Below are 25,129 nucleotides of genomic sequence, written 5' to 3'. Positions count from 1 at the left end.
GTGGCAAGTTTGATGGATGTGTCCATAATAACTAGACTGCATAGTTTCAGGTTGGCTCCCACTTTCTGGCTATGGTGAGCACTTGTGTGGTATGGGCTGTAGTGCCAGTATTTAAGACCCTTTCTACAGAGAGCAGGTACCTTGCAACATGTTGCGTGGTTACTGAGCCTCTCCCTCTTTCCATTGAGCTTGCACCCTTATTCGGTCCCTCACCTTTGTTTTTCTCTTTTCTTCCTGGATCCCCTTGGTTTAGGTCTTAGTCCTCTCTGCCTTTGGTTCGCTGATGTTGTCCTCTTGTCTGCCTCTAATTCTGCTTCCGCCTTAGCAGCAACTACTTTTCTCTTAAGCCAATTTCCCTATTCCTCTTGCGACATGAGTAATCCTGAGAAACACACGGTACTGAGTCTCTTTCCCTGTTGGCAACAAATCTCTTTGTTGGCTTGTATTCCCCATGAAATGAAATGAAATGAAAAATTAAATTTCTATAGCGCATAACTACCCGGAGGCCTCGCAGCGCTTTAGACTGATTACTGTGTCGGACCTACGGGTAGTTAGTACGCTTTTGCAAACAGGTAGGTCTTTAAGGCCTTCCTGAAGGACTGTAAGTTACTGTCTTCTCTCAGGGTCACAGGCAGAGAGTTCCAGAGCCTTGTCACTGTATGGCTGAAAGAGCGGCCGCCCCATCTGGCCCTCTTGACTCTGGACGAAGTTGCCAGATACAGTGTTCCAGAGCGAAGAGCTCTGGAAGGGGTGTAGAGTGACGCTAGAGGATGTAGAATGGCCGGGCCTGTTCGATGAAGAGATTTATGTAGAATACACATGGCTTTAAACTGTGCTCGGGCAGCCACCGGGAGCCAGTGGAGATCTTTTAGCGCCTTCCTGGCGGACTGCCAGCGAGGGATGTTAAACAGCAATCGTGCGGCACAGTTTTGGGTGACCTGGAGCCTGTTGACCACTGCCGCAGGGGCTCCCAGATATAACACATTTCCATAATCCAAGCGGGAGAGTACAAGGGCCTGCACCATGACCCTCCTCGCCTGGATTGGGAGCAAAGGGAGCACTTTGCGGAGCATTTTCATCAGCCCAACGCAGGTGGAGGCAGTTTTGCTGGCTTGAGCTGAGAAGTCCAGTGCTTTATCGAGCCAGATTCCCAAGCTTTTTATCAGGGGCTTAGGGGGAGGGGGGACACCGAGACATGAGGGCCAGATGGAAATTAAGTTGGTCAGAGGAGAGTTGCCCCATCTCACTCTCTGTTGAGAGATTAAGGGATGGCAAGGGGTTCTCAGTGGGTTAGTTTTCCCAAAAACTTGACAGTTTGCCAAGCCCAAATGGACAAGTCTGTGAATTTGTTACAGAAGATCGCCCAAACCATATATAAGATTAAAGAACAGGTAGAACTCACTTGTGCAGAATCCTGTTCAACAAACGGAATTAAGAACAGTTCCACTCAACTCCACTCCTTACCACCTCTGCCAGAATGGGTTAGAGGTCCTCCATTAATGTTTCAATGCATTGCGGCTCAGTGCAACCTAACCTGGTCCCATATTTTATCTACTTATTCAGCCAAGGTAAAAGATCCAGTGACCTGGGCTGCTCCATTGCTTTTGAATACGTTTATCTATTTGAATAACTGCGGTTTGTTTGTAACCGGGTCTCAGTATTTTTGGATAACAACAGTCCAAGCAGGAGATACAATTTAGATGAAGCAACCATAGCTGCATTGTATCAAGACTTAAAAGAAGATTATAAAGATGCTTAGTTATTGGTGTTAAATCATCCTATTACTTCCATAGCATTGAGTGATCCAGCTCCACAAATCAATGTGCAATTAAATAGTCACTGTGGAGAAAGAAGATGATTTGTGAAAAGATCCTGGAAAACACCTTTGATGGAAACAGCTGAAAAGGCAACGGAAGAACTGATGTACGTGGGTGGATTTAAGAAATGCCTTACTGCAGAACAGGGAAGGAAAGACAAAAGACGTGTGTATGCCTGTATGGTAGCTAAAAGTGGCATTTTGTACAAGCCTGTCCTCAGTTGTTGGGAAACATACTGACTCATTCCTAAAGAATGGATGAGGAATGGACTGAGTCATTACTAAAGTGACCATTACTAATAAAGTTAATTTCAATTTAGAAGTCTGGATTACAACACTTAAGGTACCCCAATCAATGTTTGTAATAGTAAATTCAGGTGCTTTGAGGAGTTTTGTGGACTATTATTTAAAGGAAAGAATGCATATTGTTTATATTTCATGTATGGCGAAGTGTGCACTCAAACTAATAATGGGAATTGATGGAACTAGTTATTGTCAAGAGATGTTTGTGAGGAAACAATTCTCTTGTTCCAGGCGACTCCTGTGTGACATGTGAAATAGATAATATTTGATTTATTCTATTTCCACTTCTTCCCCATTTTTACTTAGGACCAATTGGCTGAGAATACAGAATCCAGAAATCAGTTGAGAATTACCTTCAATTACTTTAATTCTCCATATTGCCAAGAACATTTGTGGGTGTCTCTGGACCCACAAAGAGTCAACCCATAAGCTGTTTACGTTACATCCACCTTCACCAGTATTCATCGTTGGAAGCAGGAGCTCTGCCCCCGCCCACCATTCGATGAATCCATGCCACGCCGCAGTGCATTTCCATCGTTCATGCCTACGCAATTGATGTATGTCACACCGATGAGCCTATCTACTCAAGGATATCGACTTCTAGCATCAGGTTGCAATCCAAATATTTACCTGGAGCCCTAGGTACCTACGTAGCTCGTTCATTATTGATATCGTCTGTTGAGCTGGTATCAGCCTCCGTTTATGTGACCTTTATTTTCCTTTGTGTCCCACACTCTGTTATTTATGTCGCTCTGATGAAGGTGTTGCCCACATCTGGGTGAGGCACCAAAATGCCCGTTGGCACTGAATCACACTGTGTGTTTGGATTGTATTATCCCCTCCATCAAGAAAACACACAAGAGTCCGTCTTATGTTTATTGCTGGAACCTGCTTCATCCATTGACTGTATTCCCCAATGTGCGACTTGAATGTGTTTTGATAGTGTTGTCTGAGAATGCTTGTATGGTTGATTACCTGAATGTATGCTGATTTGAATGTGTGCGTGTGGGACGTTGTTTATTTCCTCATGGTTGATGTATGTATGTCAGCAACGTTTTATAGATGAAATGTGATTAACTTTATGAACTCTAATAATGGAAAATAAAAATATAATAAAAATATCTGTTTGTTTATTACATCTTATGGTTGTTAGCACAGTAATGGTATATATCTAGTGACCCTCCTTGGGCGCAGTTTATTGTTTACCAAGGAAGGTTGATTTTTCCTTAGTTATTTGGTTATGCCTGTATGATAGCCAAAAGTGGCATTTTGTATAAACCTGCCCACAGATGTTTGGAAACATACTGACTCATTCCTAAAGAATGGATGAGGAATGGACTGAGTCATTACTAAAGTGACCATTACTAATAAAGTTAATATCAATTGAGAAGTCTGGATTACAACACTTCAGGTACCCCAATCAATGTTTGTATTAGTGAATTCAGGTGCTTTGAGGAGGTTTATGGATGTAGGGCGAAGTGTGTACTCAAACCAATAATGGGAATTGATGGAACTACGTTATTGTCAAGACATGTTTGTGAGGAAACAATTCTCTTGTTCCCGACGACTCCTGTGGGACATGTGGAACATGTGGAACAGATAACATTTGATTTATTCAATTTCCACCTCTTCCCCATTTTTACTGAGGACCAATTGGCTGAGAATACATAATCCATAAATCAGTTGAGAATTACCTTCAATTACTTTAATTCTCCATATTACCAAGAACATTTGTGGGTGGCTCTGGGCCCACAAAGAGTCAACCCTTAAGCTGTTTTATGTTACATCCACCTTCACCAGTATCGAAGCGACACATTGATAATACTGTACTAGAAACCTATCAAGCATCAAAGGGCATCTTCTGTAAAAATAGAATGGATACCCTTCGCCGCCTCCGGATTATGATTATGCCTCCGAATGAATTCCAGATAAGGCAATACCCAAAGGGAGGATTTATCCTCTTACAATAAAAGAAGATGAAGTATTACATTAATACCTGCCAAAAAACCTAGAAATAGATTTCATAAGACACTCTACATCATTGGCAGAGTACAATATATTTTATGCACCAAAAGCCAGTGGTGATTTCTGTCCATGTATTACCATCAGAATCAGATACCCTGTACGCGTCATTTCTGTATTGCTGGATCAATTTAAGACCACAACGATCTTCACAAAGCTTGACTTAAGAGAAGCTTACATACAATCTGGTAAGAATTACAAAGGGCGAGGGGTGGTAAATTGCATTCAATATACTACAATTTGCATATCTGATTATGCCCTTTGACTTGTGTAATGCTCTTGCTGCGTTTGAGCATTTGATGAATGACATCTTCCGTGACTTGCTAAACATTTTTATGGTGGTCTACCTTGATGACATCATCCTCTTTCAAGACAACCTGAAACATCATCAAGAACGTGTGCATAGGTATGGGAGCTAGTTCCAGAATTTAAGACCTTTTCTACAGAGAGCAGGTGCCTGACAACGTGCTCTGTCGGAGGTTCTCCCACTTTCGGTTGAGCCTGCACCCTTATTAGTTCATTCGCCTCTGTTGTTTTCCTTCCTTCCCAATTGCTCTTGGTTTAAGCCTTAGTCCTCCCTACCTTTGGTTCTTTGATTTTGCCCTCTGTTCTGCTTCTAATTCTGCTTCCTTCTCAACAGCAACTACACTTCCCTTTAACCAATTTTCCTATTCCCCGTGGGCACGAGGAATGCTGCGAAAGAGGGCTTGCTTGCAGTACCGAATCCCTGTCCCTGTTGGTGTCCGATCTCTTTGCTTGTATTCCCCATCATGCTGCTGAGAGGCGAAGGGATGGCAGAGGGTTCTCAGTGGGTTTGCCTTCACTAAAATTTGACCGTTTGCCAGGCCCACATGGACATCTCTGTGAATTTGTTACTTTAGATGTGCAAGCCATATATAAGATTCTAGAAGAGTTAGAAATCACTCCTAAAGGAAGAGTGTTTTCACTAACCTGGATTAACCAGATATCAGCTCCCGCTTCCAGGTCCAGCTAAATGTGGGCCACTTAAGTAGTTTCCACAAAATTAAGAGTTATACTTCAGAATCCGGCACATTAAAAACCAACAGACAGAGAAAAGCCCTTTTCTCTGTCTGTTGGTTTTTAATGTGTTTGTAGTTTTTCCTTCTGATTTATATGGTGATGGCTGAATGTGTGTATGCCTGACAGTATGAATGGTTTTGGTATATAATGTGTTACTGTTTTTGGTGCTGGGCTAATCTTTCTAAAGAAAATAATTTTATATGTCTATGAAGGGAAAAAATAAAAATAAAAATAAAATCTTTTTGAATAAATGAATGTTTTCTTACTAAAAAATATATGAAAATAAAATGTTTTAATAAATTACAGCGTTTTTGTGGGCAATTGAAATCATTTGAACTCCTTAGTCCTCTAGAGCAGGGGTCTCAAACCTTTTGTGTAGTCTGAGCTACTTCTGGTCAGTGAAAATCGTCGTGAGCTACTAAACCCAAGGAACTTGCACATTTTTCCGAGCAAACCCCCTTTGCCCAGTTTAATTGACTATAAGCCTCATTTCATCAGAACCCATACTGTGGTTTGAACAAAATACTTGAGTTCCCTAGAAACACTGAAACTTTGGACTTTTTGGCCCACCAGCCAAAAAAATTAGGCCGCAAATAGCCCAAAAAACACAGACAAGAATTGGCACAGCCCACCAGCCAATAAAATCAACCCACAAAACCAACCAAGGCACTGTTCTGTCAGGCCAGCCCTAAGGGCATGGTCTGCACCACATGTCGTCATTCCCACCCCACTTGCCTCTCGAGTGCGGTCCCATAGTAGGGCATCACCCCCGTACAAAGGCACTCAATAGTAATATTTCACAATTGTGGCCAAATACAAAGTGTGTATTACAAACAGACATACTTTGCTTGCTCCTGGCAGTGTTGTTAGTGAGATGGAATGAAAAGTTAGTTACAGTAAGGGGCTGATTGTGGAAACCAGCTGTTGCGCATATGATCATAAATCCACCATTTATATTTATAAACTTGTTCAAGAAATTAGCTGCTTGCTGACAGAACAGGTCTTATCCAGAGTGCAACTGTGACTTTTTTTGCACTCCTTTTTCATTAACATTACCTCTTACAAAGCCTGACCTTTATTGGACAGTGTGAAACTACCAGCTCCAGCATGCATTGAGCTGTGGGCTCAGAAACCAAGACTGTCTGATTCTGAAAGTCTCTGTTAGTGAAACGAAACACACATGACTAGCTGTGACCACTCTGTGAAGTAAGCTGCGCAAAATGCTTGCTTTGTTAAATCAATGAAGCAATAACACAGCAAAGCCTGGGACAATCGGGCCACCTGCCTTGAAAAACACACAAGACTTCATGATGCTTGCTGCACAGAGATCCCTCTTATGCAGAGAAATATGGAATGCTTGAGGGCGGACCGCACACAAGACACATAGAAACACCATTCATGCCCACGCTGCACATAATCAGCAGGGCTGCAGTTTAACATGACCCTGCCTCTCCTGCATCTTACCTTACCTGATTCTCTGATATATAAGGTGGTAGGTTAAAAAGGCAGGTGGCTGTGGGCCTGGCCAATTCAATACTACTCACACAATCTGCAAACCTGCTCTGTACTGGCACTCTTCGCACACAATGATAAGCGCTGTGCCAGGGTGGGGAAGGCAGGAGGCGCAGGCACAAGATGTGCGTGTAGAAGAGGAGCGTCATCCTCTTTGGCCCACCCCCACCCCAGCTAAGCTCAAACCAATCTGAGCAGCTGCTTTGGGTGAGGGCGGGCAATGGAGCAAAAAAAAGCCTAAATTATGGCATATATATGCATTGGATAGGACGGGTCTGTGTGCCTTTGGAGATTGGATCTACAAACAATCTTGAGGCACCCATAGCACTACGGAGGCGACCTGCTCCGCCCATGCTAGCAGTTATCTAGCAATATAGGGGCAATGGTTATTGCACTGTTTTAATGGAGATCGGGCAAAGATCACCATTAGCCGTTTCCCTGGTTTGAAAGTACACGAAGGGGCAGCTAGATTAAAGAGGAGATGAGGGCCGAGTAATGTTCTATTTCCGGCCTTGGGATTAAGGCAGGGCTGGGGTGTGCTACTGCATGTATTTTTACCGAAGTACGGGGAACTACGAGCCACAGGAAAGTTATGCAATTGGATATTTAAGTATGTCATTTCTTCAATAGTGCGCGGGACCGAAGGGCCTTATTCAATGAGATCGTTTCTCTTATCTCCTGCAGTGGTCAAATGTAAAGGTGGCAGGCTGTGCTGTAGGCACAAAAAAGGCAGATGGCGTGGGTACGGGCAGTTCTATACTGCTTGTACCACCGTCCTTGACACACCTGCTGCTCTGCAATGGCCACCCTGCCACGCCTGCTGCTCCATACCGGCACTCGTGCACAAAGAAAACTGCGGTGCCGAAGTGGGAAAAGCAGGGACACGAGATGTACACTAAGGGTAGGAGAGGAACGTCATCCTCTATGCCCCGCCCAAGTTAAGCTCAAAACCAATCCGATCAGCTGATTTGGGTGAGGGGAGGCAACGGAGCTAAAAAAAAGCCTGAATAGCCCAAACAACACCAAAGGGCTACTAAATTGTAATGCAAGCTGCACGAGCTACTCACAGGGTCTCGGTGAGCTACCGTTAGCTCGCGATCGACCTGTTGGAGACCCCTGCTCTAGAGTAATGGGAACTTCCCGCTCATGTTCTGATTACTATTGAACTCCCTGGTGGGTTGCTCCCCTTTATCCTTTGATTAGGTTCAGGGTCCCTTTTGTGTTATTTATACCACTTCTCCCATAGACCTACATTGAGTTACCTTAAAAAAATGAATAAGTGCTAACTTTGACTGGGAGCAGGAAGGAATGTCATGTTTAGACCCAAATTAATTGTAATGTGTTATCTACTTTAATGGTAAAGTCAGAATTTGAGTCACAGTTCTGAAGATGCCACTTTGTTTTAACCATTTCTACTGTCTGCCAATGTCCTGAGTCACATGACTGTGAATGACTCTGCTGTTGGGTTTTGTGTACTCCTCCCAAACAGTGAGACAAAAGGGGCTATGTGTAGGAGGATTGCGGCAGAGCTGTTCCTTGCCCCACTCATACTTCAGAGGGCTTGCCTCCAGCACACCCAAAGGAATCTGACACTAATCTTTTGTCACCCTAGACTTTTGGAGCCTTGAGAGGGAAAGGGAAAAAACTTTCCAGAGCCAGATGTTGTGGTAGCATAAGAAATACCCCACTTCTAAGGCTGGCACTAGGTATAAATATTAGACCCTCAGAACAACTCTTAAGTACATTCCTAAACCTGTGGAATGATTTAGAAGAGGACTGATCTGCTGCTAGAAGGAATGCGGACAACCTCCTTGAACCCTGGACCACCAGAAAGGACTACAAAGGCTAGTTGGCTGGCCTCCTGTGTAAGCTACAGGAACATAACAAGCTCCAGAGACCTTGAACTTTGCACTTGACCTCTGCTGGAGTCGTAACCCCAAGTGGTGCACCCAGGTCCTGGACCTTTGAAAGTGGTGTTAGAGGTGCTGCTCCTGTCTAACCCTAAAAGTTGGGATTTAGAAGAAATGTCATCAAAAAGACCCAGAGGAACCGACAGAAGACCAGAAGCTACCTGCCTGCTGGATTGCCCGAGTTGCATAGCTGGTCAGTCTAACTACGTTCTTCTCCACAGCAGCAGAAGCTGCTCAGAGGGACCTCTCAGCGATGGAATCTGGCTACAGATACGGCATGCAGCTTGGTCCGACTGGAGGTTTTTGACTGCACCAAGATCTCATCCAGTGTATCCCCGTAGGCGCCTCATTCACAGCCTGCTGCATTGCATCACTGAATCTGCCTTCTCCTAGACTGTTCTCTTGAAAAATGTCTACCTCCAAAGGTAAGCTGAGATGGGCCCCAATCTACCTCATTTATCTGACCTGCATTCCACTACAGATAGGCTTAACGTTTAACTTTGGCTCAGTGCCGCGTGACCAGATACCCGCTGTTCCCTTTTCGATCTTTTATGCCCTAGATTTCAGTAAAGAAATACAAAATTCATAACTCTGGTTTTACTAATTAAATTTAAATTGTTTGGTGTAATTTCATTTACTAAAACTTTCTCCATTTTTCTAAATTGGTCTGGGATTTTTCTTGTGCTATATTTTCAAGTTGTCCTTGTTGAAACCATCGCAATGGACCGCACACCGCTAGCCCCTCCTCCGGGTCGCCCCTAGGGACTCTGGTACATGGAGTTCTTGAGTGGTTCACCCCAGTGGGTGCAAGTAGGTACTTGCTGGACTGATGATCTCTAGACCCGATACATGTCCCGGGTTTTTGGATATCGCCCGAGACATGGCTCGGGTTTCGGGATAACTTCCCTCATCAGTAGAGAAAACAGTTTGGGGTGGAAGAGAAGGCCGCCAAGCAACTGTCAAAGGCCTCGATGCCCGAACCGGCACGCAGGTGCGTCGTCCAGGAGCTCGTCAGCTCAAAGCTCAAGGGAGCCAATTTGTAGAAACCATCGTAATGGACCGCACACCGCTAGCCCCTCCTCCGGATCGCCCCTAGGGACTCTGGTACATGGAGTTCTTGAGTGGTTCACCCCAGTGGGTGCAAGTAGGTACTTGTTGGACTGATGATCTCTAGACCCGATACATGTCCCGGGTTTTTGGATATCGCTCGAGACATGGCTCGGGTTTCGGGATAACTTCCCTCATCAGTAGAGAAAACAGTTTGGGGTGGAAGAGAAGGCCGCCAAGCAACTGTCAAAGGCCGCGATGCCCGAACCGGCACGCAGGTGCGTCGTCCAGGAGCTCGTCAGCTCAAAGCTCAAGGGAGACAATTTGTAGAAACCATCGCAATGGACCGCACACCGCTAGCCCCTCCTCCGGATCGCCCCTAGGGACTCTGATACATGGAGTTCTTGAGTGGTACACCCCAGTGGGTGCAAGTAGGTACTTGTTGGACTGATGATCTCTAGACCCGATACATGTCCCGGGTTTTTGGATATCTCCCGAGACATGGCTCGGGTTTCGGGATAACTTCCCTCATCAGTAGAGAAAACAGTTTGGGGTCGAAGAGAAGGCCGCCAAGCAACTGTCAAAGGCCTCGATGCCCGAACCGGCAAGCAGGTGCGTCGTCCAGGAGCTTGTCAGCTCAAAGCTCAAGGGAGCCAATTTGTAGAAACCATCGCAATGGACCGCACACCGCTAGCCCCTCCTCCGGATCGCCCCTAGGGACTCTGGTACATGGAGTTCTTGAGTGGTTCACCCCAAAGGATGCAAATAGGTACCTGTTGGACTGATGATCTCTAGACCCGATACATGTCCCGGGTTTTTGGATATCGCCCGAGACATGGCTCGGGTTTCGGGATAACTTCCCTCATCAGTAGAGAAAACAGTTTGGGGTGGAAGAGAAGGCCGCCAAGCAACTGTCAAACGCCTCGATGCCCGAACCGGCACGCAGGTGCGTCGTCCAGGAGCTCATCAGCTCAAAGCTCAAGGGAGCCAATTTGTAGAAACCATCGCAATGGACCGCACACAGCTAGCCCCTCCTCCGGATCGCCCCTAGGGACTCTGGTACATGGAGTTCTTGAGTGGTTCACCCCAGTGGGTGCAAGTAGGTACTTGTTGGACTGATGATCTCTAGACCCGATACATGTCCCGGGATTTTGGATATCGCCCGAGACATGGCTCGGGTTTCGGGATAACTTCCCTCATCAGTAGAGAAAACAGTTTGGGGTGGAAGAGAAGGCCGCCAAGCAACTGTCAAAGGCCTTGTTGCCCGAACCGGCACACAGGTGCATCGTTCAGGAGCTTGTCAGCTCAAAGCTCAAGGGAGCCAATTTGTAGAAACCATCGCAATGGACCGCACACGGCTAGCCCCTCCTCCGGATTGCCCCATGGGACTCTGGTACATGGAGTTCTTGAGTGGTTCACCCCAGTGGGTGCAAGTAGGTACTTGTTAGACTGATGATCTCTAGACCAGATACATGTCCCGGGTTTTTGGATATCGCCGGAGACATGGCTCGGGTTTCGGGATAACTTCCCTCATCAGTAGAGAAAACAGTTTGGGGTGGAAGAGAAGGCCGCCAAGCAACTGTCAAAGGCCTCGATGCCCGAACCGGCACGCAGGTGCGTCGTCCAGGAGCTCATCAGCTCAAAGCTCAAGGGAGCCAATTTGTAGAAACCATCGCAATGGAGCGCACACCGCTAGCCCCTCCTCCGGATCGCCCCTAGGGACTCTGGTACATGGAGTTCTTGAGTGGTTCACCCCAGTTGGTGCAAGTAGGTACTTGTTGGACTGATGATCTATAGACCCGATACATGTCCCGGGTTTTTGGATATCGCTCGAGACATGGCTCGGGTTTCGGGATAACTTCCCTCATCAGTAGAGAAAACAGTTTGGGGTGGAAGAGAAGGCCGCCAAGCAACTGTCAAAGGCCTCGATGCCCGAACTGGCACGCAGGTGCGTCGTCCAGGAGCTCGTCAGCTCAAAGCTCAAGGGAGCCAATTTGTAGAAACCATCGCAATGGACCGCACACCGCTAGCCCCTCCTCCGGATCGCCCCTAGGGACTTTGATACATGGAATTCTTGAGTGGTACACCCCAGTGGGTGCAAGTAGGTACTTGTTGGACTGATGATCTCTAGACCCGATACATGTCCCGGGTTTTTGGATATCTCCCGAGACATGGCTCGGGTTTCGGGATAACTTCCCTCATCAGTAGAGAAAACAGTTTGGGGTGGAAGAGAAGGCCGCCAAGCAACTGTCAAAGGCCTCGATTCCCGAACCGGCACGCAGGTGCGTCGTCCAGGAGCTCGTCAGCTCAAAGCTCAAGGGAGCCAATTTGTAGAAACCATCGCAATGGACCGCACACCGCTAGCCCCTCCTCCGGATCGCCCCTAGGGACTCTGGTACATGGAGTTCTTGAGTGGTTCACCCCAGTGGGTGCAAGTAGGTACTTGTTGGACTGATGATCTCTAGACCTGATACATGTCCCGGGTTTTTGGATATCGCCCGAGACATGGCTCGGGTTTCGGGATAACTTCCCTCATCAGTAGAGAAAACAGTTTGGGGTGGAAGAGAAGGCCGCAAGCAACTGTCAAAGGCCTCGATGCCCGAACCGGCACGCAGGTGCGTCGTCCAGGAGCTCCTCATCTCAAAGCTCAAGGGAGCCAATTTGTAGAAACCATCGCAATGGACCGCACACCGCTAGCCCCTCCTCCGGATCGCCCCTAAGGGCTCTGGTACATGGAGTTCTTGAGTGGTTCACCCCAGTGGGTGCAAGTACGTACTTGTTGGACTGATGATCTCTAGACCCGATACATGTCCCGGGATTTTGGATATCGCCCGAGACATGGCTCGGGTTTCGGGATAACTTCCCTCATCAGTAGAGAAAACAGTTTGGGGTGGAAGAGAAGGCCGCCAAGCAACTGTCAAAGGCCTTGATGCCCGAACCGGCACACAGGTGCATCGTTCAGGAGCTTGTCAGCTCAAAGCTCAAGGGAGCCAATTTGTAGAAACCATCGCAATGGACCGCACACGGCTAGCCCCTCCTCCGGATCGCCCCATGGGACTCTGGTACATGGAGTTCTTGAGTGGTTCACCCCAGTTGGTGCAAGTAGGTACTTGTTGGACTGATGATCTCTAGACCCGATACATGTCCCGGGTTTTTGGATATCGCTCGAGACATGGCTCGGGTTTCGGGATAACTTCCCTCATCAGTAGAGAAAACAGTTTGGGGTGGAAGAGAAGGCCGCCAAGCAACTGTCAAAGGCCTCGATGCCCGAACCGGCACGCAGGTGCGTCGTCCAGGAGCTCGTCAGCTCAAAGCTCAAGGGAGCCAATTTGTAGAAACCATCGCAATGGACCGCACACCGCTAGCCCCTCCTCCGGATCGCCCCTAGGGACTCTGATACATGGAATTCTTGAGTGGTACACCCCAGTGGGTGCAAGTAGGTACTTGTTGGACTGATGATCTCTAGACCCGATACATGTCCCGGGTTTTTGGATATCTCCCGAGACATGGCTCGGGTTTCGGGATAACTTCCCTCATCAGTAGAGAAAACAGTTTGGGGTGGAAGAGAAGGCCGCCAAGCAACTGTCAAAGGCCTCGATTCCCGAACCGGCACGCAGGTGCGTCGTCCAGGAGCTCGTCAGCTCAAAGCTCAAGGGAGCCAATTTGTAGAAACCATCGCAATGGACCGCACACCGCTAGCCCCTCCTCCGGATCGCCCCTAAGGGCTCTGGTACATGGAGTTCTTGAGTGGTTCACCCCAGTGGGTGCAAGTAGGTACTTGTTGGACTGATGATCTCTAGACCTGATACATGTCCCGGGATTTTGGATATCGCCCGAGACATGGCTCGGGTTTCGGGATAACTTCCCTCATCAGTAGAGAAAACAGTTTGGGGTGGAAGAGAAGGCCGCCAAGCAACTGTCAAAGGCCTTGATGCCCGAACCGGCACGCAGGTGCGTCATCCAGGAGCTTGTCAGCTCAAAGCTCAAGGGAGCCAATTTGTAGAAACCATCGCAATGGACCGCACACGGCTAGCCCCTCCTCCGGATCGCCCCATGGGACTCTGGTACATGGAGTTCTTGAGTGGTTCACCCCAGTGGGTGCAAGTAGGTACTTGTTAGACTGATGATCTCTAGACCAGATACATGTCCCGGGTTTTTGGATATCGCCGGAGACATGGCTCGGGTTTCGGGATAACTTCCCTCATCAGTAGAGAAAACAGTTTGGGGTGGAAGAGAAGGCCGCCAAGCAACTGTCAAAGGCCTCGATGCCCGAACCGGCACGCAGGTGCGTCATCCAGGAGCTCATCAGCTCAAAGCTCAAGGGAGCCAATTTGTAGAAACCATCGCAATGGAGCGCACACCGCTAGCCCCTCCTCCGGATCGCCCCTAGGGACTCTGGTACATGGAGTTCTTGAGTGGTTCACCCCAGTTGGTGCAAGTAGGTACTTGTTGGACTGATGATCTCTAGACCCGATACATGTCCCGGGTTTTTGGATATCGCTCGAGACATGGCTCGGGTTTCGGGATAACTTCCCTCATCAGTAGAGAAAACAGTTTGGGGTGGAAGAGAAGGCCGCCAAGCAACTGTCAAAGGCCTCGATTCCCGAACCGGCACGCAGGTGCGTCGTCCAGGAGCTCGTCAGCTCAAAGCTCAAGGGAGCCAATTTGTAGAAACCATCGCAATGGACCGCACACCGCTAGCCCCTCCTCCGGATCGCCCCTAGGGACTCTGGTACATGGAGTTCTTGAGTGGTTCACCCCAGTGGGTGCAAGTAGGTACTTGTTGGACTGATGATCTCTAGACCTGATACATGTCCCGGGTTTTTGGATATCGCCCGAGACATGGCTCGGGTTTCGGGATAACTTCCCTCATCAGTAGAGAAAACAGTTTGGGGTGGAAGAGAAGGCCGCAAGCAACTGTCAAAGGCCTCAATGCCCGAACCGGCACGCAGGTGCGTCGTCCAGGAGCTCCTCATCTCAAAGCTCAAGGGAGCCAATTTGTAGAAACCATCGCAATGGACCGCACACCGCTAGCCCCTCCTCCGGATCGCCCCTAAGGGCTCTGGTACATGGAGTTCTTGAGTGGTTCACCCCAGTGGGTGCAAGTACGTACTTGTTGGACTGATGATCTCTAGACCCGATACATGTCCCGGGATTTTGGATATCGCCCGAGACATGGCTCGGGTTTCGGGATAACTTCCCTCATCAGTAGAGAAAACAGTTTGGGGTGGAAGAGAAGGCCGCCAAGCAACTGTCAAAGGCCTTGATGCCCGAACCGGCACACAGGTGCATCGTTCAGGAGCTTGTCAGCTCAAAGCTCAAGGGAGCCAATTTGTAGAAACCATCGCAATGGACCGCACACGGCTAGCCCCTCCTCCGGATCGCCCCATGGGACTCTGGTACATGGAGTTCTTGAGTGGTTCACCCCAGTGGGTGCAAGTAGGTACTTGTTAGACTGATGATCTCTAGACCAGATACATGTCCGGGGTTTTTGGATATCGCCGGAGACATGGCTCGGGTTTCGGGATAACTTCCCTCATCAGTAGAGAAAACAGTTTGGGGTGGAAGAGAAGGCCGCCAAGCAACTGTCAAAGGCCTCGATGCCCGAACCGGCACGCAGGTGCGTCATCCAGGAGCTCATCAGCTCAAAGCTCAAGGGAGCCAATTTGTAGAAACCATCGCAATGGAGCGCACACCGCTAGCCCCTCCTCCGGATCGCCCCTAGGGACTCTGGTACATGGAGTTCTTGAGTGGTTCACCCCAGTTGGTGCAAGTAGGTACTTGTTGGACTGATGATCTCTAGACCCGATACATGTCCCGGGTTTTTGGATATCGCTCGAGACATGGCTCGGGTTTCGGGATAACTTCCCTCATCAGTAGAGAAAACAGTTTGGGGTGGAAGAGAAGGCCGCCAAGCAACTGTCAAAGGCCTCGATGCCCGAACCGGCAAGCAGGTGCGTCGTCCAGGAGCTCGTCAGCTCAAAGCTCAAGGGAGCCAATTTGTAGAAACCATCGCAATGGACCGTACACCGCTAGCCCCTCCTCCGGATCGCCCCTAGGGACTCTGATACATGGAGTTCTTGAGTGGTACACCCCAGTGGGTGCAAGTAGGTACTTGTTGGACTGATGATCTCTAGACCCGATACATGTCCCGGGTTTTTGGATATCTCCCGAGACATGGCTCGGGTTTCGGGATAACTTCCCTCATCAATAGAGAAAACAGTTTGGGGTGGAAGAGAAGGCCGCCAAGCAACTGTCAAAGGCCTCGATTCCCGAACCGGCACGCAGGTGCGTCGTCCAGGAGCTCGTCAGCTCAAAGCTCAAGGGAGCCAATTTGTAGAAACCATCGCAATGGACCGCACACCGCTAGCCCCTCCTCCGGATCGCCCCTAGGGACTCTGGTACATGGAGTTCTTGTGTGGTTCACCCCAGTGGGTGCAAGTAGGTACTTGTTGGACTGATGATCTCTAGACCCGATACATGTCCCGGGTTTTTGGATATCGCCCGAGACATGGCTCGGGTTTCGGGATAACTTCCCTCATCGGTAGAGAAAACAGTTTGGGGTGGAAGAGAAGGCCGCAAGCAACTGTCAAAGGCCTCGATGCCCGAACCGGCACGCAGGTGCGTCGTCCAGGAGCTCGTCATCTCAAAGCTCAAGGGAGCCAATTTGTAGAAACCATCGCAATGGACCGCACACCGCTAGCCCCTCCTCCGGATCGCCCCTAAGGGCTCTGGTACATGGAGTTCTTGAGTGGTTCACCCCAGTGGGTGCAAGTAGGTACTTGTTGGACTGATGATCTCTAGACCCGATACATGTCCCGGGTTTTTGGATATCGCCCGAGACATGGCTCGGGTTTCGGGATAACTTCCCTCATCAGTAGAGAAAACAGTTTGGGGTGGAAGAGAAGGCCGCCAAGCAACTGTCAAAGGCCTCGATGCCCGAACCGGCACGCAGGTGCGTCGTCCAGGAGCTCGTCAGCTCAAAGCTCAAGGGAGCCAATTTGTAGAAACCATCGCAATGGACCGCACACCGCTAGCCCCTCCTCCGGATCGCCCCTAGGGACTCTGGTACATGGAGTTCTTGAGTGGTTCACCCCAGTGGGTGCTAGTAGGTACTTGTTGGACTGATGATCTCTAGACCCGATACATGTCCCGGGTTTTTGGATATCACCCGAGACATGGCTCGGGTTTCGGGATAACTTCCCTCATCAGTAGAGAAAACAGTTTGGGGTGGAAGAGAAGGCCGCCAAGCAACTGTCAAAGGCCATAAATGGAGCGGTGTGCGCTCCATTTATGACGAAACACAATACGGCTCCCTTGAGCTTTGGGCCGACGGGCTCTTGGAAGACGCACCTGCGTGCCGGTTCTGGCATCGAAGCCTTTGACTGTTGTGTGGCGTTCTTCTCTTCCACCCCTAAACAATCTTTCTCTACTGATGAGGGAAGTCATCCCGAAACCCGAGACATGTCTCAGGCGATATCCTAAAACCCGGGACATGTATCGGGTCTAGAGATTCATCAGTCCTACAAGTACCGACTTGCACCCACCTCGGTGATCCACTGAAGAACTGCAAGTACCAGAGTCCCGAGGGGCGATCCGGAGGAGGGGCTAGCGGTGTGCGCTCCATTTATGACGAAACACAATACGGCTCCCTTGAGCTTTGGGCCGACGGGCTCTTGGAAGACACACCTGCGTGCCGGTTCTGGCATCGAAGCCTTTGACTGTTGTGTGGCGGCCTTCTCTTCCACCCGTAAACAATCTTTCTCTACTGATGAGGGAAGTCATCCCGAAACCCGAGACATGTCTCGGGCGATATCCTAAAACCCGGGACATGTATCGGGTCTAGAGATTCATCAGTCCTACAAGTACCGACTTGCACCCACCTGGGTGATCCACTGAAGAACTGCAAGTACCAGAGTCCCGAGGGGCGATCCGGAGGAGGGGCTAGCGGTGTGCGCTCCATTTATGATGAAACACGTTGTCATTGTTGTCTGCTGAATAAAATATTTTACACATTGCCTCTGAGTTAAGCCTGACTGCTTTTGTGCCAGGCTATCCGAGGGTTAAACAGATTAATTTAATGACCTTTGTGGGTCATCCTGACAAGGATTGTTTTTTGATTGAGTAGGGTTATCACCCCCTTCAATTAATAACCCAATTTATTACATTGGTGCTCAGTGGTTGGATCCAGTACTTGTCGTTGTGCAGTACCTCTCAGTGATTTGCACAAAACAAAAAATCAAAAAAAATATTGCAGCCTCAAATTTGATTTTTGTGTTGTGAAACTCTACTTAGTTTTTGATTTGGCCATTTGTTTCACTTTTTTTAATTTAAGTCTTGCCTTACATCTTTTTTGGTACAAAGGAGATGGATCTAATTAACTTTGTCAACACAAGCAGAGTTGAGCTGGAGAGGCTCTGCAAGGAGAGAGGGCTCAACGTGGGAAAGAGTGCTGCCAAGGTGGATCTCCAAATAGCCCTCAGAGCTGTTGAAAAAGTCAGGGGATTTTTCTTGTGTTGTGTTTTTACTTTATTACTGTTTAAGTGCTGCATAAATACTTTACATATTGCCTCTAAGTTAAGCCTAAGTGTTTTTGTGCCAAGCTACCAGAGGGTTAGGCATAGGATAATTCAAAATGGTAGAAAGTTTGACGGACGGGTAGTTGGAAACTGCACATCTGTAACCACTAGACTACCTAGTTTCAGGTTAGCTGCCAGCTTCCTGGTTATGGTGAGCACCTCCTGGGTATGAGTAGTAATGCAAATATTTAAAACCCTTTCTTTGTTGGTTCTCCATCAGACATCTTGGAGGGTAAGAGACAGAAAGGATTCTCATTGGGCCTGCCTTCCCCGAAACATGTCAGTGGCCTTACAAACCAGAATGACAAGATTTTTTCCTAGACACTAAAAATGGCATATTTTACCAAATTTCGGATTCTTACGAAAAAGAAATTGGAAGTCAGTGATTTGAGTATGCAAATAATGAATTCAAAACTGCAAATTATTCCTACTTTAAGATTTGCCTTGTTGACTTTCAATAATGATTAACTAAATTAGTGTATATAATGTATTCTCTATTATTCGCTGTGGAAATTGCTCGGCTAAGAGTTATGATGGATCTCGGATTTCTAGTTATGTTTTAATGGGCGTGTATTGATGATTTTCTAATTGTAAGATTTTAACTAATCATGTAATAAAGTTATTATTATTAAAAGTGGCACATGCTCCATCATTGGGGTGAATTCTAACTTACAGCCCCACTGTCTCTGTAGGTATGAAGAACACATTGAGAAAATAAATGTAAGTGTCTAAGACTTGAACACTATTGTTAATAGTGTCTAAGACTTGAACACTATTGAAAATAGCTTTGGGTTTGAAAGGTGGGAGTTTTGGTCATAGTTGAAAAAATAATTTATGGACGGCTGGGGTAGTTATGATCATTATTGTCATCCTCTTGTTTGTCTTTTTTTTAATATCTTTTTATTGATTTATTAACAAGGAAATCAACATTCGGTCAATCATACATGGCAGTAAATACATATTATTTGTACATGGCAATTCATTTAGTATACAGTGTAGTTGAGGGAAACAATCCGCTGACAGGACAGAGAAATCAGGGAGACAGGGTTTCTTCATCATGGAGAGCAGTAGGGGCCACACAGATATCTCCCCTATATGTGTTCCACTTGGCCCACACTCGGGACCACTTCTGGGGGCACCCTCTTGCCACATAAACAGTTTTCTCTCTAAACATACACCATTCAAGGTTACGCTTCCACACTGCCACAGAAGGGGGAGATGGCCCACTCCACAATTGAGCAATATCTCTTTTTCCTACAGTGGCACCCAGGGTGACCCACAATCTCTCAGCCCCTATAAAGTCTGTGGGCTCCCATACATTAAGGAGGCATCTCTTAGCCTCGGGATGGACGGATTTATGTAGGACCTCACTCATAACTGTATGTATCCCCCTCCAATAGACCTGAATCTGTTCACATTCCGAAATTATGTGCATCAAGGTGGCAACCTGTCCACATCCCCTCCTACAAATCGAGTTGTCCCCCAGCCCCATATGGACCAGCTGCGGTCCAGTGATTGAAACCCTGTGTAGGATCTTCAGCTGCACCATCCGGAGACGCGCAGGGATCGCCACCTCCCTAGACTAGGAAACCTCTTACCTCCACTCCTCATCATTGAGTAATAGGCCATCTCCCTCCCACAACTCAGGCAATTTAACCAAGGGATTTGGTGCATTGTTGACAAGCTTTTTATATGTCAACTAGATAGCTTTCTGCAGAAGCAGTCCGTCCAATAACCTATCTTCTACGGAGGAGGAGTACGGGGGGAATCCTTATCAATGGCAGTGGTCAGTGCATGTCTTGTCTGGAGGTAACAAAAGATTTCCGTGTCTGCAAGCTCGTGCTCTTGTTGCAGCTGGCCAAAACCAAGCATGCTGCCCCTCACCCAAAGGTCGCCCACCCGAGAGATACCAAAATAAGGTCCCACTTATCGAAGCCCTTGCAGGAGTGCAGACCACCCAGTTGTTCTGAATCCCACAAGGGGGTCGCAAGCGTTAGTTTATGGTCCCACCCTAAACTCTTGTTGACTGTGTGCCATACTTGGACCAAGTGGGAGGTGGGCCAAGTCAGGTGGAGTTTCTTGGGATTGGCGTAAAGGGCTCTGTTGTACGTCCCGCCCGGCAACAGCCACCTGTCCATGGCATAGCCCAGGTCTCCCGGAGTCCAGTACGTACCCTGGTTAATGACAGCCAGGTGTGCCGCCTTGTAGTATTTTTTAATGTCAGGGAGGCTGATGCCGCCTTCATACCAGTTGAGGTTGAGTTTGTGGAGTGCTATTCTCAGCCTCCCATCCCATAGGAACTGCCTCTGTAGGTCTTCGATCTCTTTGAAATATCTTGCGGGGGCTGGGACGGGATAGTTCTGCAGGGCATGGAGGAAGCGGGGCAAGGACATCATTTTAAACAGAGCGGCTCGAACGAGCACTGAGACAGGGAGTGCCCTCCAGCCGGCAACATCACGTCGCAGACGCTGCAGGGGCAGGAGCAAATTTCTGTCATAGCGGAGACCGGTGTGGGCGGTGACAAAAATTCCCAAGTATTGGAAACCATCAGACACCACCTATATCTGACAATCCACAGGCAGAGATCGAGTCCCCCCAGAGAGGATATACAGGAGAGATTTCTTCCACTTAATAAAGTAGACTGAAAATCTACCGAAGGATGTGAAGATATCTAAAACACATCTTAGGGACTTCTTGGGGGAAGCCAAGTAAAGGAGTACGTCGTCTGCATGGAGTGAGATGCGGTCCTCCCACTCTGCCGACCATTGCAGACCCCGTACTGCCACATCGCACCGGATCCATGCATTCAGAGGTTCCAAGGACAGAGCGAAGAGCAGGGGAGACAAAGGGCATCCCTGTCTAGTCCCTTGACTGAGAGCAAAGGAGTCGGAGCGTTTGTCGTTAACCACTACTTGTGCAAGAGGAGCGGAATAGAGGAACCAAACCCATGACATGAACTGCGGCTCAAACCCAAATTTGCCAAGTACCGCAAAGAGGTAAGGCCATTCTATCATGTCAAATGCCATAGATGCATCTAAAGACAGGATTACGGCATCTTCTTGGACTGTGTTGGCCAGCTCTATCACCCCATGGACTTGTCTCAGCTTTAGCGCAATGTTGCGATGGGGCATGAAGCCTGACTGATCTGAGTGAACTAGGCCACCTATCACCCGTGAGAGACGGGTGGCAAGAAGTTTGGCAAGGATTTTCGGCTCCGCATTTATCAGGGACATGGGTCGTGCATCTGTCCCTCGGTTTGCCCACTTTGGGAATGACCACTATCGACGCAAGCCGCTGGTCAGGTGGCAGCTCCCCCACCTTTCTACTTACCTCAAACATGGCTCTCAGGTGTGGGGCCAGTTAATCTGGTCTCAATTTGTAGAGCTCAACGGGTAATCCGTTGGGTCCCATCGCTTTACCCGGTTTAAGGGCCCTGATCACCTGAACGATCTCGTCGTTAGTTATATCACTATCTAGGTAACCCTGGTCGTCCTCAGAGAGGATCGGAAGTTTGATGTCTCTGAGGAGGTCAGCAAAGTCCTCCTCGGTTAGGGACGATTGCATATGATGTACAGTGTTGTAGTGTGAGGCAAACTCATTGGCTATGTGTACTGGGTCTATTACCGTCGCACCCAAGTCAGTCGTGAGCTGAGGCACAAAACGATCGGCTCTTTCCCCCACTCGTATACTCTACCGTCTCTTTCCCTCCCCCAAGACTTGGCACGATCAGTAGCGATAGCTTTGTACTCATCCGTCTTCAGACGCAACAGGTGCACTACCTCTGGGCTGTCCCCTCTCGAACGTCAGCCTCTAGTTGCAGAACGTCTCACTCCACTGCCTCAAGTTCCATAGAGTTCTCCTTCCTAACTCCGGCGATGCGAGAGAGGGAAGTCCCCCGAACAACAGACTTGAAGGTTTCGTAAGTACCAGGGGTTGATGGGCACAACCATGTCAGTCTGGTGGTCTCCAAGCACCAGCCTTGCCCACACAGGGGAGTGGTCGGAAAAAACTGCGTGCAAGGTGACGGACCTCATGCAAGTGGGATAGTTGAGAGGCCGGCAGAAGCACATAATCAATGCGGGAGGAGCTATGGTGAGCTTTCGAGAAAAAGGTATATTGCAAGTCTCCGGGGTGAAACGCCTTCCAAGCGTCTGAGAGGCCGAACATCTCAATTAAGTCGGAGAGCCAACTACAAGAGGGCCCCGCCACCCGAGGGGGCTGACGGTCCAGTGCACCAGAAGACACAGCGTTATAGTCGCCTCCCACCAGTAGAAGGCCCTCCAGGACAGCAAGAAGCAAAGCGTCCAGATGCATAAATGTTTGAGCTTGCACTCCAGGCGGAACATACACCGACACCAGGGTGAGCCCTCCCACTGCCCGGCAATTGCGATATGTCTCCCCCAGTCATCCACATGTATAGACTGCACTGAAAAGGGAAAGGTGTTTTTAGCCATGATGCCCACTCCGCGAGAACCACTAATGAAGCCCGAGTGCGCCAGAAGCCTGTATCCCCATCTATTTAGGGCTTTACATGTATTACCGACTAGGTGAGATTCCTGAAGGAGGACGACATCTGGGGAATGGCGTTTGGTATATTGTAGTACAAAAGTACGTTTTACCTTGTCTCCCAGCCCATTAACGTTCCAAGTGATTAGTGTGAAACTCCTATCCCAGTGTTTTCCCATGATGAGGTGCACTAAATGGATCCATATCCGGAAGCCATGTCAATAAGTGATGCCGAAGAACAACCTTAAACACCTCAAAACACCCCAAACCCTCCAACCAACGCCCCCTCCCAGCTGCCCTGCACCTCTAGCATGATTCCCCAATTAGGAGGTAATAACACACCTGAATCAATGGAAAGCAACGAATCAGACATTGCAACAAAGAACAATCCCAACTCCCCAACCCCCCCTACCAACTCCCCCCTCCTTGCCTCCCTGCACCTCAGGCCCAAACCACCCCATTCAACGTAACTGCGCAGAGTGCCTGTCGCCCCAAACTACCAACACAAATTAAAGGTGAGGGTGAAAGGCCCACCCTCCCCAGCCAACCCCTTCCCCAAAAAAGAGGAAAACAGAAATACACACTTTACTGGCCCCAAAGTGGGAGGCCGCCAGAGTTCAACAGTCTCGGGCATTGAGCCATCGGTGGCTGCTGGTACAGTTCAACGGTGAGTCATCCCCCCACCAAGTCCGCATATGGATGATAAAGTCTACATTAGCCTTGAAATCTATTCAATAAATCTCCAGTCCAACACAAAAGAAATGGCAACTGTCCTACCAGTTCAACGGGAGTTGTGCTCCCTGGCATCCCTCCATTCTTCTAGCCAGTCCGCCAATGCCTCCGGGCGATCGAAGAACCAGGATTTTCCATTTGACTATTCGTAGTTTCGCATGTAAAAGCATAGTATATTTCACCCCTTTTTCTCGCACGGTTTTTTGACCGCCATGAACCACCTCCGCTGCCTCTGTACTGCCTGCGTGAAGTCCGGGAAGAAAGTCACAGTTGAGTTTTTGTACCTGAGAGGCGGTGAGTTCCTGGTGTTCTGCAGTATTACGTCTCAATCTCTAAAGTTTAGTAATCTCGCCAACATAGGACGCGGGGGGCTCCTGGCTTCGGGCGCCCCTCTGGACTCGGTGCGCCATTTCTCCCAGAAAAACTTTGAGAGGCCCCTCGGGTTAAGATGATTAAGTATTAGATCTTCAACAAAGAGGTCTGGCGCATCGCCTTCTGATTTTTCAGGAACACCAATAATGCGTAAGTTATTCCTCCTGCAGCGTCCCTCATAATCATCCAGATTTTCTTCAGCGAACTTTTGGAAGGTGAGGAGAGCTTGAACTTCGGTCTGGAGCTGCGTGACATCATCCACAAGACTCTTGGTGGTGATCTCCAGTTGTTTCACCTTCTCATGGGTTTTTGCAAGGTACACTCTAATCAGAGTCACTGTTACCGTGATGGCATCTGTTCGCTGTTCCATGGAGGAGCGCACCCCCGCAATCACCTCCATTACGTCCTTGAGCAACAGCTCGGAGGCCTCGCCCCCCATTACGCCGGTGTGATCGGTCCAAACTGTGTGCTCCAGCACCGGGCCCTTGGGGCAGGTGTCTTTGTCGAGTTTACTGTGTTGCATCACTTTTGGCCCCCTTCCACTCACCACCGCCGCCACTACAGGGGGTCTCAACATCGTAGTACGCTGCTCAAATGCACTAGGCCTCCAAGAGTCACTCTCTGGATATCCTCCCAGGGGCTTAGGCGAACCTCCTGTCTTCCAATTTACCTAACCCGGGTCCACCACCACCAATGGTCAAGTGCGGGCTCCTCAGGGCATCCAACACCCCTCAGCAGGCCACCACGGCGGCAGACACCCTCACATCAATAGGTGTAGTTGCCTTTGCCCTCCGGCTCCAAGGGGATACACTCAGTCTGCTGGAGGATGTGGGATATGCTTGCTCCACAGCAGGAGTGCACCGATGTACAGCTCCCGAGGTCAGTAGCTCCCAGCAGCAAGACCGTCCCTCAAGGCACTACAAAGGAGGGGTGTCTCCTGCAACTCGTGGACAGGGCCACCAGCAGCAACGTTGCCTAGCATCGCTCCTGCCCTCAGCCGCGATCGTGCCGGTTCAAGAATTTTCTGTGGCCCAGTGTCTGCACCGTGGGGGGGGTGGGATTGGGGGGGTACGGCTCAGATCCCCGTCGGCCGTTCGATGCCCCCTCGCCCTCAACAGAGCACAGGGAACGAAGCGGGAGTATCGCGAGTGCCTCACCCAGCCCTTTCTCACTTCGGGGAGCGGATCCGAGTATTGGATGATGGTGTTTTTATGTTAGGGAGAGCGGAGCTCCTTCAGTACTCGGCCATTATCCTGCCGCACGTAACCACACACCCCTCTTGTTTGTCT

Source organism: Lissotriton vulgaris, chromosome 3_1 (genome assembly GCF_964263255.1).
Source record: "Lissotriton vulgaris chromosome 3_1, aLisVul1.2, whole genome shotgun sequence".
NCBI lineage: Eukaryota > Metazoa > Chordata > Amphibia > Caudata > Salamandridae > Lissotriton > Lissotriton vulgaris.
The sequence above is the reverse complement of the archived record's forward strand: the minus strand, read 5'-3'. Positions refer to the sequence as shown.